This window comes from Papio anubis, chromosome 4, assembly GCF_008728515.1.
Source record: "Papio anubis isolate 15944 chromosome 4, Panubis1.0, whole genome shotgun sequence".
NCBI classification, from domain to species: Eukaryota; Metazoa; Chordata; class Mammalia; order Primates; family Cercopithecidae; genus Papio; species Papio anubis.
The window spans coordinates 137,206,078-137,223,525 of record NC_044979.1 but is presented as its reverse complement, the minus strand read 5'-3'; the positions used below and the strand labels follow the sequence as shown (position 1 = coordinate 137,223,525).

Genomic DNA, 17,448 nt, shown 5'->3' with positions numbered 1-17,448 from the left:
TCTTATGACTGAGCTGCCACTGATGGCAGATGGCGGTTTCTGTGTCCCGGGAGGGTGCAAATCAGAAGGCCATGGTGGAGATATGGAGAGAGAACCACCCTCAACATCTCTCTATGGAGAAAGCATGTGTCAGAAGCCCGTGCTCTCTGAGGACCCTCCCAAGCTGGCCCTGAGGACTGACCCTGCAGTGAAATTGGATAAGCCTGTGTGTTTTCCCCAGTTTTCATCACCTCCTTCTCCTTCCCCCAGGATCAGATCCCAACCCCGGCCCCAGGCTCACACCTGGGGGCTAGGCAGAGGAAGGCACGATGGGCTAGAAGTTGTATAACCAGATCCCCTTTCCTTTCCTGGCTTCAGTTTCCCTCATCTGGACCAAGTGTCAGGGGCCTGGATACTGGCGGGGCTCGGGTGGTGTTAGTCTAAACTGTACCCTTTTGTAAGCTCCTTGCTATTTTGCAGAGCTTAGTTAAAGCGAAACATTTTACGGAGGTTCAGGCTGTGAGAAACATCCTACCTAACCACCTGACCACAGGGTGGACAAAGGCCTGACTGAAGAAACAGCCTACCTCTTATGATATTCTGCTGCGAGAAAATGCAGAGTACCACATTCTGCCGGAACAAGGGCCAGAACTTCCTCATCACTGGGACATCTTATTAATATCCTGCTGGGCAAGCCATATTGCCCAGACCCCTTCCACCCCTACCTATAAATTGTGCCAGCCTGTAAGCAGCGGTGGGCTCTGACATTAGGCTGTCCCCTCACTTCTGTAGGTTTTATGCTGAATGTAACACCTGCATTTGCGCCCGGATGCGGTGGCTCACGCCTGTAATCCCAGCACTTCGGGAGGCCGAGGCGGGTGGATCACCTGAGGTCAGCAGTTTGAGAACAGCCTGGCCAACGTGGGGAAACCTGGTCTCTACTAAAAATACAAAAATTAGCCGGGTATGGTGGCACACACCTATGATCCCAGCTACTTGGGAAGTTGAGGCAAGAGAATCGCTTGAACTTGGGGGAAGGAGGTTGCAGTGGGCAGAGATTGCGCCATTGCACTCCAGCCTGGGTGACAAGAGCAAAACTTCGTCTCAAAAAACAAAACAAAACAAAACAAACAAACAAAAAAATCTCTGCATTTGCTTTTGAGCCGCCATATTTTTGTGTGTGTGTCTTTCCATAACCCTCGCCTTCCCTTCAAAACCTAACAGGTGGGGCTGGGCTCTGAGTCCCTGGCAGTGCAAGACTGACAAGAATCAAAATTGGATGGTAATGTGCACCCCCACCCTACCCCTACCCAGGCCAGAGCTGTCAGCAGGAAGGGTGTGTGCTGGACAGACAGTCCCACCCCTTCCACCCGCTGGGGAGGGTGATAGGAGAAGCCAGGGGCAGCTGCCTCCACTGCCCATACAATCTCATTATGGAAAATTCCCTCTATTGACTCAGCTCCAATCAAGCTGGCTGCCTGGGGGGCATCCCCTCAGGTTTCTGCTGGGCCGACTGAGATCAAAGAGAGAGCTGGGCTGGGGGCTGGAGCATCACTGACTTTCCCATCGATCCAGATGCGCCTCTCGTTGCTAGGCAACAGCCTCCCTCTCTCCTGGTCCTTCCTCCCCACAGGGGCTGCAGAATTGGACAGTAAAAGGGGAGAGAGGGAGAGACCCCACATTCACTCTCCATGTCATCCCTTCCCAAGCTAGAAACCTCTGTCACCAACCTGGGAACCCCTCTTCCCCAGAAAGCAATTTCCCTGTCCATACTGAGAGCTTGACCCTCCCACCAAAATGAACCTCTTCTCTCCCCTCACATTTGTATGCACCTCAAGTGTACTGGAAATTCACCCCTCCTCTGCTCCATGTAAGCGCTCTCTCACGAAGACAGGCCGGGGACTCGCCATTGAACAAATCAAGGCTCAGAGAAGGGAAGGCACCCTCAAGGACTCAGTGGAAAAGTCAAGATAAGACTGCAGACTCCCTGTCCAGGCTCGGTGGCTCACGCCTGTAATCCCAGCACTTTGGGAGGTCGAGGCTGGGGGATCATCTGAGGTCAGGAGTTCAAGACCAGCCTGGCCAACATGGTGAAACCCTGTCTCTACTAAAAATACAAAAAATTAACCAGGTATGGTGGCACAGGCCTGTTGTTCCAGTTACTCAGGAGCTGAAGCAGAGGAATCACTTGAACCTGGGAGGCGGAGGTTGCAGTGAGCTGAGATCATGCCACTGCACTCCAGCCTGGCGACAAGAGCGAAACTCTGTCTCAAACAAACAAACAAATGACCAGCCTGGGCAACATAGCAAGACCCTGACTCTACAAAAAATACCAAAAAAAAAATTAGCCAGTGTGGTGGTGCATGCCTGTAGTCCCAGCTACTCAGGAGGCTGAGGTGGGAGGATCATTTGGGCCTAGAAGGTTGAGGCTGCCGTAAGCTATGATTATACTACTGCACTCCATCCTGGGCAACAGAGCCAGATCCTGTCTTTAAAAAAAAAAAAAAAAAAAAGGCCAGGCGTGGTGTCTCATGCCTGTAATCCCAGCACTTTGGGAGGCCGAGGCGGGCAGATCACGAGGTCAGGAGATGGAGACAATCCTGGCTAACACGGTGAAACCCCTTCTGTACTAAAAATACAAAAAATTAGGTGGGCGTGGTGGCAGGCGCCTGTAGTCCCAGCTACTCGGCAGGATGAGGCAGGAGAATGGCGTGAACCCAGGAGGCGGAGCCTTCAGTGAGTCCAGATCGCACCACTGCACTCCAGCCTGGGCGATAGAGAAGAAAAAAAAAAAAAAGACTGCGGGCTCCTAACTCCCAGCCCAGTATTGGACTAAATATGGGAGCCATTCAATCTTCAGAGAATGTCTCTAAAGACAAATGCACATTCCCATGTTTCAGTGGGTTGGCTTTTTTTTTTTCTCTCTCTTCCCAAAACGTAGGATGCATTTCATAGTAGTTTTTTTTTTCTTGTTGTTTTAAGTGCTATAATTTAAAACTGTTAGTTGTGTTTTAAAACAGGCATAAAAATGTACTGTGGGTTTTGGGGGCTGTAATTGACTAAATAATGCAAATCTGATCATTTCATCACAGTTTAATATTCTGCATATTTTATCTACCCTATACTGCTCATCTTTCCTGTTTCTTTTCCTTTTTTTTTTTTTTTTTTTTGAGTGAATATATGCACGTCATCCTAGCAGTTGTTCTGTGGTGACCTACTTATTTCAAGGCTTATTTCGAATTTTGAGGTCTCTCTCCCTCTGAGGTCTTTACAGGCCTTGGGGATGGAGGAAGGAACGTCTCCCGGCCGGGCACAATGGCTCATGTCTGTCATCCCGGCACTTTGAGAGGCTGAGGCAAGAGGATCACTTGAGATCAAGAGTTCAAGACCAGCCTGGGCAACATAGCAAGACCCCATCTCTATTTTTATTATTATTATTTTTTTATGAACAGGAAAGTTTCTCAGTCTTCCCCCAGTCCCTGTCAAACCTTTCCTTAAACAACTTGTTTCCCAAGGTGTGAGGGGCCAGAACTCAGAAGTTGGGGCTCCCTGAGAGGTGCCAGGAGGTGCACAGTCCCTGAGCAGCGGTCCTGGTGGCCTTGGAACTGCCACTGCCTGCCACCTGCACACTCCCAGCTGTTAGCACGGTGACAGCTCCTCCCTGACTCCCCTGCCCGGCACCAGTCACACACTTCAACTCTGAGAAGAACGGCTTTTCAAGGTCCTTGACAAATGGTAACCAATTAATGTCAATTAATCTGATTAGCCTAAATAGTTAATTAAGCAGCTAATTTACAACATCGTTGACAATAACCCACAGCTCCTGAGGGATGGTGGGTGGGAGGTAGAAATGGCAGGGGTGCTGAAGGGAGGTCCTCCTTGCTCTGGGAACAGGAGAGTCCCTTCAGGTCAGAGTGGGAGTGGGAGCTCCCGGTGCAGCAGTGGCCTCTCCTAGTCTCCACTCTGCTCTGCTATCGTCCGAGAATCTCCATCAGAGTACCCAGCCCCAGGCCAGGCTCAAAGGGGCTGATTTCTGTGGGACAGGGTGAACCACAGCATGGTGGAGGAGGGAAAAGGCCTCCTGTCTGGGAAACTGTTCCACCCTAAAATCCCAGAGAGGGCTGGGCACGGTGGCTCACGTCTGCAATCCCAACACTTTGAGAGGCTGACGCAGAAGGATCACTTAGTCCAGGAGTTCAAGACCAGCCTGGCTACGTGGTAAGACCCCATCTCTGCTAAAAATTAAGGAAAAAAAAAAATTAGAAAGGCATGGTGACATGCACCTGTAGTCCCAGCTACTTGGGAGGCTGAGGCAGGAAGATCGCTTAAGCCTGGGAGTTCGAGGCTGCAGTGAACTATGATTGTGCCACTGCATTGCAGCCTGGGTGACAGAGCAACCCTGTTGAAAAACAACAACAACCACCACCACAAGCACCTTAGAGCTCATAACCCCTTTTTGTCCCCAAACTACAGAGAAGCCCTGAGAGAAAATTCCCATCCTTCAACCCATCCTACAGATGAGGAAACTGAGTACTTCCTGGATGCCAGGCCCCCTGCTTGCACTGACAACCTGCAACGATGAATCTCACGAGGTCCCTGCCCTTAAAGAACAGCCACTGTGGGGCCTCACAGTATTTTGGCGCACCTTTGCGCGTCAACCACTTCTTTTTTTTTTTTTTTGAGACGGAGTCTCGCTGTGTCACCCAGGCTGGAGTGCAGTGGCGCAATCTCGGCTCACTGCAAGCTCCGCCTCCCGGGTTTATGCCATTCTCCTGCCTCAGCCTCCCGAGTAGCTGGGACTACAGGCGCCCGCCACCTCGCCTGGCTAGTTTTTTTGTATTTTTTAGTAGAGACGGGGTTTCACCGTGTTAGCCAGGATGGTCTCGATCTCCTGACCTCGTGATCCGCCCATCTCGGCCTCCCGAAGTGCTGGGATTACAGGCTTGAGCCACCGTGCCCGGCCACCACTTCTTAGCTGAGTGATGGTATTTACCTCTCTGTGCCTCCATTTCCCCAACTAGGACCTACCTACTTCATTGGATGTTGTGAGGACTAAATAAGTTAATACACGCAGCAGCACCGGCACACAGAAAATACCAAATGAGTTGGAAAGGTAAACCACCAGTCTGAATGGGGTGTAAAGCCGGCACAGTGGCTCACGCCTGTAATCCTAGCACTGTGGGAGGCCAAGGCGGGTGGATTGCCTGAGGTCAGGAGTTCGAGACCAGCCTGGCCAACATAGTGAAACCCCGTCTCTACTAAAAATACAAAAAATTAGCTGGGTGTGGTGGCAGTCCCCTGTAATCCCAGCTACTAGGGGGGCAGAGGCAGGAGAATTGCTTGGACCTGGGAGGTGGAGGTTGTAGTGAGCTGAGATCTTGCCATTGCACTCCAACCTAGGCGACAGTGAGAAAAAAAAAATGGGGTGTAAAGTGAACCAGGGAAGAAGCAGCACCGGGCCCTTGAGGGCACCCAGATTGGAACAGGACACCACGCAGAAGATGTCTGAGCAGAGCCTGAAGCTCAGGGAGATAGAGGAAGAGGGAGGAAGGGCATTCCAGGTGAAGGGAACCACATGTGCAAAGTGATAAGGCACTGGTTTCATCTAATGGTTCCCCATGCAGTCCGCGTTGAGGCTTTAAAATGCAGACCTTAGGCGAGGCCTTGAGGCTCCCGCGCCTGTAATCCCAACACTTTGGAGGCAGTGAGCGAGATCCACAAAGGTCAGGAGAATCAGACACGGTGAAGCCACGTCCTACTAAAAATACAAAAAATTAGCAGGCTGGTGGTGGGGCCTGTAGTCCCAGCTACTCAGAGGCTGAGGCAGGAGAATGAACCGGGAGGCGGAGCTTGCAGTAGAGCGAGATCGTACTGCACTCCAACCTGAAGACAGCCAGCGAGACTCCCGTCTCAAAAAAAAAAAAAAAAAAATGCAGCAGGGCTGGCACAGGCTGTGACATACCTGTAATCCACCTGCACTTGGGGAGGCCAAGGTGGGAGGATCACTTGAAGCCAGGAGTTGAGACCAACCTGTGTATGGTAACCCGTCTCTACTAAAAAGAACTAAAAATTAGCTGGGCGTGCTGGTGCGTCTGTAATCAGTTACTTGGGAGGCTGAGGCAAGAGAAGTCGCTTGAACCTGGAAGGCGGAGGGAGGTGCAGTGAGCAGATCGCCTCTCTAAGACATGAAACAAGACTCATAAAGAAGAAGGAAAGAAAAGAAAAAGAAAGAAAAGAAAAGGAAGGAAGGAAGGAAGGAAGGAAGAAAGAGGAAGAAGAAAAGAGCAGACCTTTGCACAGGTGCAGTGAGCTCCTGTAATCCCAGCACTTTGAAGCAGGTGGGAGGATCACTTGAGGCCAAGGGTTCAAGAACCAACCTGAGCAACAGAGCAAAACCCTGTCTTTAAAAAAAAAAAATACAAAAATTAGCAAAATTAGCCAGGCATTGGTGGCATGCCTGTGGTCTCTTCTGCAGAAGATCATCAGTGGGGAGGTCAGACTCAGTGAGCTGTGATTGTGCCACCTGCACCTGGCAAATGGTGAGACCCTGTCCTCAAAAAAAAAAAAAAAAAAAAAAAAAGAAATACAGACCTCCAGCTGGGTGCGGTGGCTCATGCCGCAATCCCAGCAGGGACCGAGATGGGAGGGATCGCGGTGGTTGAGACCGCTGGGCAATAGACCCGTGTTTGTAGAGACTCTGTCTCTATAAAAGGCTAAAAAAAAATATCTGGGCATGGTGACATGTGCCTGTAGTACCAGCTACTCAGGAAGCTAAGGCAGGAGCATTGCTTGAGCCTAGGAGTTGGAAGCTGCAGTGAGCCATGACTGCGCCACTGCACTCCAGCCTGGACAAGAGAGTGAGACCCAGTCTCTAATAATAATAATAGTAATAGTAATAGCAATAATAATAATAATACAATTCAGACTCCTAGGCCCCACACTCAGATTTGGAATCAGTTGTTTTGGGTGGGTCCTGGGAATCTGCTTTTCATGGACAATTCTAGAAATACTGGGGCAGGTACCTCTGCACCTAGGGACCATGGCTGCAGTTGTTCTGGGTGTCCAGATTGGGCTGAGCCACGGAGAGGAGAGGAAAGGTCCCAGGCCATATGACCCATGTCCTGAAAACACACCGCAGGCCCCCTGTTGTCTCCATCTGTACAAGTCACACTCACTTTTCAGGGTGACCTTCCTGGAACAGCTCTGGCCGTGCACTTACCTACTGGGAACATTCCTGGCATTATCTGCCGTCCACGGAAAAAAGGCTAGGCTGCCTCGCCTGGCACTAAGACCCTCCTACCCCTTACAGTGAGGCCCCTGTCTCCAGCCCGGGCTTTGGCTCCTCCGCCCAGACCTTGGCACTCCAGCCACGCTGTTCCCCAAGCGCCTGGTGCTCTTACCTCCTCCTCTCTGCTCCTGCCAAAAACACCCTGTCTCCTTGTGCCTCCGCCTGGCAAACCTGCATTTATTCTATGAGCTCCATCTGTGAGGCCAGCTCAAAAGTTAACCAAAGTCAACCAGGTCAGGCAGTCCTTCCCCACACTGGTGTCCCGGTAGCCCTTGGAATGCTGCTACATAACCCCTAGTCCATCTAAAAAACATTCTTGGCTGGGCACGGAGGCTCATGCCTGTAATCCCAGCACTTTGGGAGGCTGAGGTGGGCAGATTACAAGGTCGGGAGTTCGAGACCAGCCTGCCCAATATGTTGAAACCCCATCTCTACTAAAAAATACAAAAAAAAAAAAAAAGAAGAAGAAGAAGAAAAAAAAATTAGCCAGGCATAGTGGCAGGAGCCTGTAGTCCCAGCTACTCGGGAGGCTGAGGCATGAGAATCGCTTGAACCTGGGAGATGGAGGTTGCAGTGAGTCAAGATCGAGCCACTGCACTCCAGCCTAGGTGACAGAGCGAGACTCCATCTCAAAAAAAAAAAAAAAAAAAAAAATCTCCAGGGCTGCTGGGGCTCAAGGACTGTCCTGCTCCTCCCATTTTTTTTAGAGGTGGGATCTCACTATGTTGCCCAGGCTGGAGTGCAGGGGCTATTTACAGCTGTGATCATAGTGCACTACCGCCTCAAACCCCAGGATTCAAGCAATCCTCGTGTCCCAGCCTCCCAAGCATCTGGGACCACAGGTGCTAGTCACTTGCCCAGCTCCTGCTCCTCCTCCCTTTACCTAGTGCCTAGCACAGGGCTTGGAGATGACAATGTGTTCATGCAGCTTTTAAGTGGGGAGGAGCTGCTGCTGTGTGATGAATGAATGAGTGAATGAATGACCATCTCTGCTTTCTGATGTCTGAAGAGCAGGAGAGAGAAGAAGAGAACATTTGAGAGGCGGGGAAGAGAGAGGTGTTTTGGGGAGAATGATGGATGGGTCGTGAGGACCAAGACATATGTGTCAGATAGGGCCTGATGGAGAGGGAAGACAGGGCTTCCCCCAGGAAGGACCCCCTGAATGTGCCAGCTTTTCTGCCTCCCCAGAAGCCCTCTCTGGGGCCCTGATGGGAGAAGGGGTGGCTTGGAGGTTCTGCCAGTCTTAAAGCCCACTCCTCTGACCTGGGGCACTCTGTCTGATAACAAGGGCTGTGCCATCAGCTGGAGATGGGTGTAGAGGGCAGGTCGCCCAGCTCCCAGAGGCACGTCTCTGGTATCCTATACCCCATTTCAGCGGTACCGTCACCTCCTAATAAATAGGGACGCAGACACGTCCCTGACCTCTCGGCTCTTGGTCTTTCTCTCCTTCTCTGCCTCCTACCCCATTGCAGCCAGAGGGGGCTTCCTGAAGTGCAAAACTGAGCATTTTATGGCATTGCTCCAGAGCTTATGGTTGTCATTCCTTTCTGAATAAATTTCCAGGTCTTGACTGGGTGCAGCGGCTCATGCCTGTAATCCCAGCACTTTGAGAGGCAGAGATGGGAGGATCGCTTGAGGCCAGGCATTTGAGACCAGCCTGGGCAACATAGGGAGACCTTGTCTCTACAAAAACATTAAAAAGTTAGTTGGGTGTGGTGGCACATGCATGTCATCCCAGCCACTTAGAAGGCTGAGGCAAGAGAATATCTTGAGCCCAGGAGTTGGAGGCTGCAGTGAGCTATGATCTTGCCATTGCACTCCAGCCTGGCTGATGGTGAGACCCTGTCTCAAAAACAAACAAACAAACAAATAAAAACAAACACAAACAAACAAAAAAATTCCAACTCTTCAAAGCCAGCCACTCCCACTGGGCTGCCTTCTATTATCAGCCCGCCCTCTGTCCTGTCCTATGGCCACATTAGGTAACTCTCTATCCCCTGAATCCAGCCAGGAGGTTTCATACCTCTGTGCCATTGCCCATGATGCTGTCTGGAGTGCCAATCCTCTGCCCTCTCTGTCTGGCACTTCCCCTATCATTCTTTGAGGCCCAACTGAAATGTCCCCTCTCCCAGAAGCCTCCTCTGACTCTCCATATCACTTTGGATGACTTAGTTCTAGCAGAACCTCAGTGATCATCAGTTTTCATGACTGCTTTCCTTCCCACCGGTCCAGAAGTTCCTCATCAGGTCTGACTCCCAGTCCGGTCTCGTGCTGTGCCCAGAAAACAGGAGGCTCTCAGCGTCAATTGAGCAGTCCACCACCGCGTGACCCCAACCTGAAGTGCACTGGATTTTAATCTTCCTGGTGCTTCTTTGAGGATCTTTGCTCTGTCACTCAGGCTGGAGTAGTGGTGCAATCATAGCTCATTGTACCTTGACTTCTGTCTATGATCCTCCCGTCTCAGTGATCCCTGAGAATATTCATGGTGGAATCCACCATGTCCTCAAGACTTTCTTTCTTTCTTTCTTCTTTCTTTCTTTTCTTCTTTCTTTTCTTCTTTTCTTTTCCTTCCTTTTCTTTCTTTTCTTTTCTTTCTTTTTTCTTTTCTTTTTGCGTGCAAAAAGATTGAAATCTGAGCGAGTTGTCGAGTTGATCTCGATTAGAAAGCATTATTCTGAGCTGATTTTAATGAAGCCTTGACCTTTATGAGATCGAGCGACTGGTTTTGATTCCTGACCTTTAGATCCATTTTATTCTTTGCTCCCAGAAAGATGATGACTGCGGCCTGGTTTCGCGTGCCGGAAATTGACCTGATCTGACGACAATCGACTCCGATCCAGATTCAATTTGATCCCTCCCAGGCCTGTCTTATTCATGACTTTATTTGATTTCTCGAACTCCTGGGTCTCAAGTGATCTGCCCATCTCGGCCTCCCAAAGCGGGATGATGGTGCGTGAGCCACTGTACCCCGCTTAATTCTTTTTTCTTTTTTATTTCTTTTTTTCTTTTTCCTTTTTTTTTTTTTTTTTTGCAGAGATGGGGTCTTATTATGTTGCCCAGATTGGTCTTCAACTCCTGGGCTCAAGTGATCCTCTCACCTTGGCCTCCTAAAGTTCTGGGATTATAGGCATAAGCCACCATGCCTAGCCCTAGGGTGTTTTCAAACCCAGGACCTGAGTCACTTCTAGTATCACCTGGAGGCAAGTATCATTATGTCCATTTTACAGAAGAGAAAAAGGGTGGAGGTTGGAGGCCAGCTGAAATCAGGGTCCAGGAGATTCGGAGCCACCTGATTCCAGTTCTAGGTGCTTTCTTCTGGGGTCTTGTTGGATCCAAGCCCTTGCCGCCACCTGAGCCCACCCTGCCAGGGATGTATGATGCGCTCATGTCCTCCTTCCCTAGCAGTTCTGGTAAATCCTCACCTCAATCCCTGGCAGAGGGGCATGCCTTACTTTCTGTCTGACCTATCCCAGGCCATAAAGTTATTTTCACCAGGGGAAATTCACACACACAGACCCCAAAGCTGTGCCCACCCAAGACGGGCAAGGCAGGGGCAGGGCAGGGGAGAGATTCTCTCTGCAGCTCTCAGCTTCACCCATGCCCAGCCTTTAAAAGGCTATTAAAAATATGGTTTTGGAAGAATATTTATTTATTTATTTATTTGTTGAGACAGAGTCCCGCTCTGTCGCTCAGGCTGGAGTGCAGTGGTGCGATCTCAGCTCACTGCAGCCTTGAACTCCTGGGCTCCAGCGATCCTCCTACCTCAGCCTCCTGAGTAGCTGGGACTACATGCGTGCACCACTAAGCCTGGCTAATATTTATTTATTTATTTATTTATTTATTTATTTATTTAGGTAGGTAGGTAGAGATGGGGTTTCACTATGTTTCCCAGGCTGGTCTCAAACTGCTGGGCTCAAGTGATCCTCCTGCCTTGGCTTCCCAAAGTGCTGGGATTACAAGGGTGAGCCACTAAACCTGGCCCTAAAGAGTCTTTAAAGACATCAGACAATGCTCATGATAGAGTAAAACCAGCAACAGACTCCCTCCTGCAGCATGTTCCTGATTATTTAACTCTATGTACCTCCATGTACGGACACATGGAAAAAAGCCTGCAAGGAAATACCATACCGTATTCAAAGTGGTTGTCTCTGGGTGGTGCGACTACTGATCATTTCTATTTTCTCCTTGGTTTCTGTATTTCCCAAGACTTGTACAATGAAGATATGTCATTCTCTCTCTTTCTGTGTGTGTGTGTGTGTGTGTGTGTGTGTGTCTGTTTGTGTGTTTTCTTCTTTTGAGATGGAGTCCCACTCTGTTGCCCAGGCTGGAGTGTAGCTGTGCAATCATAGTTCACTATAGCCTTGAACTCCTAGACTCAAGCAGTCCTCCCACCTCAGCCTCCCAAGTAGCTGGGACTACAGGCATGGGCCACAACACATGGCTGATTTTTTATTTTTATTTTTTTTAGTGAGCCGAGGTCTTGCTATGTTGCCTAGGCTGAAGATATGCCATTCTTAGAATCAAAACAATTCAGTACAACTTGCTTTTACCTGTCTCTGTCCTGGGAAGTCCTGAGAAATGGTGGTGAGGAGGGAGTGCTGGACTAGGAGGGGGCTCAGCTGAGGAAGCCCCCTGGACCCTGGGGTCCAGGTAACCGGCCAGGCCTCCTCACAGCCCTCAGAGGCCCTGGCAGGATGCTAAGGGAGCCGTGGCACTGTCCGTCAGCTTCCGCCGGCACAGCAGCCTCTGCAGTGGGCAGGAGGCCAGGGCGGGGGCGGCAGGAGGCTGAGGCCAGGCTGGCTGCCGAGGAAGCAGCACTGCCGAAGGACAGGCCAGAGGCTTTAGGCTCTGGAGGAGTCCTGGGAGGGCGAGGACTGCTCTGGAGCCAATGTACACATGGCCCCAGGGGCCTGTCTTCTAGGCTAACAGTCAGTGAGGCAGCCTGAACCTGGCTCACCCACCCAGGCCCTCTGAGAGCCCTTTTCTAGATGACATGGGGCCAAAAAGGCTGAGCCTCTGGGATGGAGATGTCACCTTCCTGTGCTCATGACCCAGAAGAGGGCAGAGGGGCAGCACGCCAGAGGTATCAGCAGGTGCTAAGCCACAGTGAAGGCCTAGGCTGGGTGAGGCAGGGTCTGTAATTGTCGGTAACAAGCCCTTCCCTGTCATAATCCCCTCTGTTCTCCTGGGCATCCCGCTCCTCCTGCTGGCTCTCTCTCTCTCTCTCTCTCTCTTTCTCTCTCTCTCTCTCTTTCTCTCTCTCTCTCTCTCACTCTCTTTCTCTCTTTCTTTATTTCTTTCTTTCTCTCTCTCTCTCTCAATCTCCAATCCTTTTCACCTCTCTGAACCCACTCCCCCTCACTCTGCCCCCCCAAACGCCTTCCCTTCCCCTCATCCGATTCTTCTCCATTCTTCAAAAGCTGTTCTTGGATGGGTGTGGTGGCTCATGCCTCTAATTCTAGCACTTTTGGAAGCCAAAGCAACATAGTGAGACCCCATCTCTAAAAGAAATAATAATAATTGCTGGGTGTGGTTGTACATGCCTATAGTCCTCGCTATTCGGGAGGCTGAGGAGGGAGGATCACTAGAGCCCAGGAGGTCGAGGCTGCAGTGAGCTGTGATTGTGCCACTGCACGACAGCCTGGGCAACAGATTGAGCCCCTCTCTCAAAAAATTTTAAAACAAATGGGTTTTGACCAGATGACCTCCCACACATGAAGGCCCTGTCAGTCCGAAGATTTAAACATCTCTCTGCCCTATAAATCTGTATGTCAGGAAGTCTGCGGTTCCATCATTAGAGGTTGAAGTCACCTCCAGTGTTTCAAGCTTTGATTTATTGGAGCTGAGATTTCAAATTCACCTGTCCCAAGTCACCTACAGTCTTGGGTCTTAATTAAAGGTGGGGGAGGAAATAGGGCTTAGACAGGCCCAGTGGCCACCTACAGCTCCCAGGACTCTGGTTGAACCAAGATTAGAGTCCTTTCTGGCTGAGAATTTGAGGTGAGCTGCAGGGACACTGAAGATGTCTTCCATACACCTCCCAGGGTTGTTCACCAGAGCCCACGAGGCCCCCAAGGACCACAGGCATGGGACGAGGGAAGCAACAGAGGTGAGGTGATTGAGGCTTATTCATGGAATTGTGGGGAAAATAGGAGAGTTTGCAGCTGGCGTTGTAAAAACAGGAGGCATGGCTGGGTGCAGTGGCTCACGCCTGTAATCCTAACACTTTGTGAGGCTGAGGTGGGAGGATCACCTGAGGTCAGGAGTTTGAGAGCAGCTTGGCCAACATCGCAAAACCCCATCTCTACTAAAACTACAAAAATTAGCTGGGCGTGGTGGCGCACACCTGTAGTCCCAGCTACTTGGGAGGCTGAGGTAGGAGAATCATTTGAACCCAGGAGGCAGAGGTTGAGTGAGCTGAGATTGCGCCACTGCACTCCAGCCTGGGCGACAGAGCAAGATTCTGTCTCAAAAGAAAACAAACAAACAAACAAACAAATAAACAAAAAAGAGAGAGAGAAGAGGCAAGCCCGGCTGGGGGACTGGGTCAGTGTGGAAATGAGTCCAGGCTGAGTGGGAGGGGCTGCAAGAAATGGAGGCGAAGTTCCTTCTCAGTTCAACACCTTGGCTCAGTGAAGGAGTTGGGCAGGGGGGTGATGAGAGATGGGGGAGGGTTCCATGAGGGGAGAGGGGATCAGGAGCGGGGACTCACTGAGGGGCAGGAGGCTGAGTGAGAAGAAAGGAGCTGGGAGAAGTGATGTTCAGAGGAGAGCAGCTTTCTTTTTATAATTTTTTGTAGAGATGGGGTCTTGCTATGTTGCCCAGGCTGGTCTTGAACTCCTGGCCTCAAGGGATCCTCCTGCCTTGGCCTCCCAAAGTGTTAGGACTACAGGTGTGAGCCACTGCACCTGATGTTAAACCCCATCATTTTAGTGTTGGGGACACCGAAGCCAAGACATGGGAAGGGACACATTCAAGGTCATACAGGGAGCCAGGATCAGAGATAGGGCCAGAAAGAAGGTCCTTGGACTCCTGTTCAAGAGTCCTTCAGTTGCCTTCACCACATGCCACCCACCCCTCCAACACTCACTGGCCTCTTGCCCTGGGGAGCCTGGAGAACTGGGGGCAGAGTAGTGTTGTGGAAGTCACCTTGGGGTTCTGAGGCAGTGGGTTTGGGTTGCACCAAGACCTTGCTCTGTGACCTTGGGAAAGTCCCATCACACCTTCAGGCCTTGTTTTGCTCCTGTGTGAAAGGCAGACAGCAGCAGCACCTTTGGCTCCAGGTTATGTGAGGATGAGATGAGATCATGTATATGAAGTTACAGGACCATGGGCAGAGGCTCAGTGTATGTGTAGGAGTGAAGAAAGAGGGGCTGGGCTCCTCTAACCTCCCCGTCGATGCCCCTGGTAGGCTTCTGAGATAGGAAGAGCTATGATTTTGTCCCTGGGAGACAATAAAATGTGGGCAGAGGAGGGAGAAAAGTCAGGAAGGGAGGCTGACCCCAGCAGCGCTAGTAGCTGCTCCTGGCCATGGACCATCTCAGGAGGTGAGGGTGAACCACTAAGAAAGGAAGGGGCAGTCACTGGCTTGCAGAGGTCAGCAAGAGGTTGGGAGGCAGAGGAGGTGCAAAGAGGGTACAGAAGTGAGCAGATGGGACTGTCAGACCCAGACTCCTTCTTTGGTAGATGTGACAGGGGTGGAGGCACCCTGCTGGCCAGTTCAAGTCACATTCTACCTCCAAGTATCCCAGTGACCTTGCGGGAGTCACCTCCTAACTACACTGTACGCCCTCACCCATCTCACTCAGGCTCCCCACCTGTAAAGCTGGCATCATAAATCAAGATGCTGGCATTGAACTGGGCCTTGATAAACAGAGGATGGGACAGGTCATCAGTAACTCTCCCGCCTCCAGGAGGACAGCACAAGTGGCTTCATGACCTTGGGAAAGTCACTCAAGCCTCATTTCTCAGCTATGAAATAGGGACAATGATGTCTTCCTTGTGAAGCTTCTGCGAGGATTAGCTGAGTCAACCGTTGCATTGTGCCCAGCATGGAGCTTGGTATGAGGCTCTCAACCACTGTTAATCTCCTCCGGGAACAGAAAAATGTGCTTCAAATAACACGGAACACTCTTCCACATTTATCCAGCTCTTCTTTAAGAAATTCTTACTTGTCTCCTATTTACTAACACTCACCCAGCATTTTATACCATAGAAGTCGTCTCCCATCCCCTCATCCAGATTATTTCTTTCAACAGCAAAGTAGACATTGTTAACACTACACCTGTTTTACAGATTGAAAACAGACTCAGAAAGGTCAATGGCTTACCTGAGGTCACACAACCTAGATTTGATTCCATGTCTTTCTGACATCAGAGTCCATGACTCCCAACCCACATACCCCTACCTCTTAAAACCCAGTTGACTCTTCAGTCACTCTTCAAGAATACCTCCTCCACCCCACAGGAGAGTGGGATGGGGCATAAAGTTAAGGAACCAGAAAGCTAGTGTTGTGTGGGAACAATTTCCTAGCCAGCTGGGTCCTATTTTTGGCTGAGGAAGAAGCTGGAACAAACGGAGGCCATGACCTTAAGATGCCCCCTGGACAGAGGAACTTGTGCACATCTCTCCATCAAAGCCCAGCACCTGCCATTTCTCTTGCCATGGGACAAAAGACCAGCCCAAGCCCCCTAATGCTAGGGTGAGTGAGGTCTTAGGGCAGCAAGAAGTTATGGCTGGGATAGGGCACAGGCATTGAAGTACCAGGTCAGACCTTGGTACAACCTTCCCTTCCTCCCCCTAAATCTCTCCCCACAATGGATCTGCTGTCAGGAGTAGGAACTGCAGGAGACTTCAACACTGTCCAGGCAGGAGCCCTGGAAGGGAGGGGGAGGCGGAGGCAAGGCAGAGGTTGCGTCTTTTCTCAGCTCTCCTCTTTACCAGGAATTCACTCTGGGGCAGGGCTAACTTGGGCTCTAGAAACTCTCTCTGGGCATCTGTGGGGAGGGGTGTGTGCACAGAGAACCCCCTCCCAAATTCCTAGTAGCTATTTTCTCTTCTGTGTCCTCCATCCTCTTCTCAGTGCAAGAGTAAATGCCATCCTGTGAGACCCAGTTCTCCTTGCCAGCTCCTACCTCCCTAGGGGCATTTGGGCAGCCGGGAAAGGGGCCAGGCTGTCCCCTGGGCCAGCACCTCATGCTGGACAGAGGCCCAGCATCCAGGTGGGGGCCTGCTCCCTCCACCCGGGCCAGTGACCAGCATCTCCATGGGGTCCCTGCATCGGTCCTCCCTTCCCTGGGGAGCAGGTCCTTCTCCTCAGTGGGGTTGCAGTTGGGGGGCCTCTCTGGCACCCTCATGGACCAGGCCATGGTCATTTATGTCCAAGGGAGTCCTGCCCGTGACCCCAAAGAGTCCCCACTGTCTCCATCCCTCTCAGTGAAATGAATGTCCCTCATCTCTGCTCCCCGGGCGCCTGGAACCCCCGGACAGACACCCTCGCCGTCCCCCCATATTGCCCCTCTGCTCCGGGGAGCCTGCAGACCACGGGGGTACTGGGGAGGCCTGAGATTCCACCCAGCCCCAGCCCCTCTGGGAGATGCCCCCGCCCCACAGGCGCTCTCACCTCCCCGCTGACCGCCGCGATCTGCCGGGCGCTGGGGCCAGGCCCTCGGGTCCCGCTGGTCCGGGCTGCCGCCTCGCCTGGGCTGGGTTGGGCAGGGCAGCTCCGCGGCCCCCGCGGCCCCGCACCCTCCGCCTCCCCGCGGGAGCCGCCGCCGCTTGCTGAAATGCTGGACAGCGCACAGCCACCGAGGCGCCTCCCTGCCCGCTCGCCGGCCAGAGCGGCCAGGCCCCGAGCCCGCAGCGCCATCCGCAGGCCCGGAGGAACGCCAGCAGCGGAGGCAACGGCCCGGGAGGCTGGGACGGACCCTCCCCCCGCCCGCTCCTCCTCCCTCCCGCCCTCCTACCCCGTGTCCCCGTTGCCCCCCACCTCCCCGCTCCCCGCCCCAACCCCTGGCCTTCGGGGACATCTGTTTCCCCCACTTGCGAGAGGGGGCACGCCAGCCCTGGAAGGCGCCTGGGTCAAGGGAGGCTATTAGTTTGGGTCTGGGAAACGCATTCGGTGTGCAGAGGCCTCGCCAGGACACTGTCTTCCCACCCAGTGTTAAAGAAGGCACCAGGGG

At 51.8% G+C, this 17,448-nt stretch overlaps 1 protein-coding gene across 1 annotated transcript in view; it reads right to left on the bottom strand.

Moving 5' to 3' along the window:
• SRRM3 (serine/arginine repetitive matrix 3) overlaps positions 1-17,037 on the bottom strand; it is an 84,683-nt gene extending 67,646 nt beyond the window's left edge. The window contains 1 exon segment of the mRNA XM_031664916.1: positions 16,890-17,037. The gene's annotated coding sequence lies outside the window, so the exon portion shown is untranslated.
• Between the last annotated feature and the right edge of the window lie 411 nt (positions 17,038-17,448).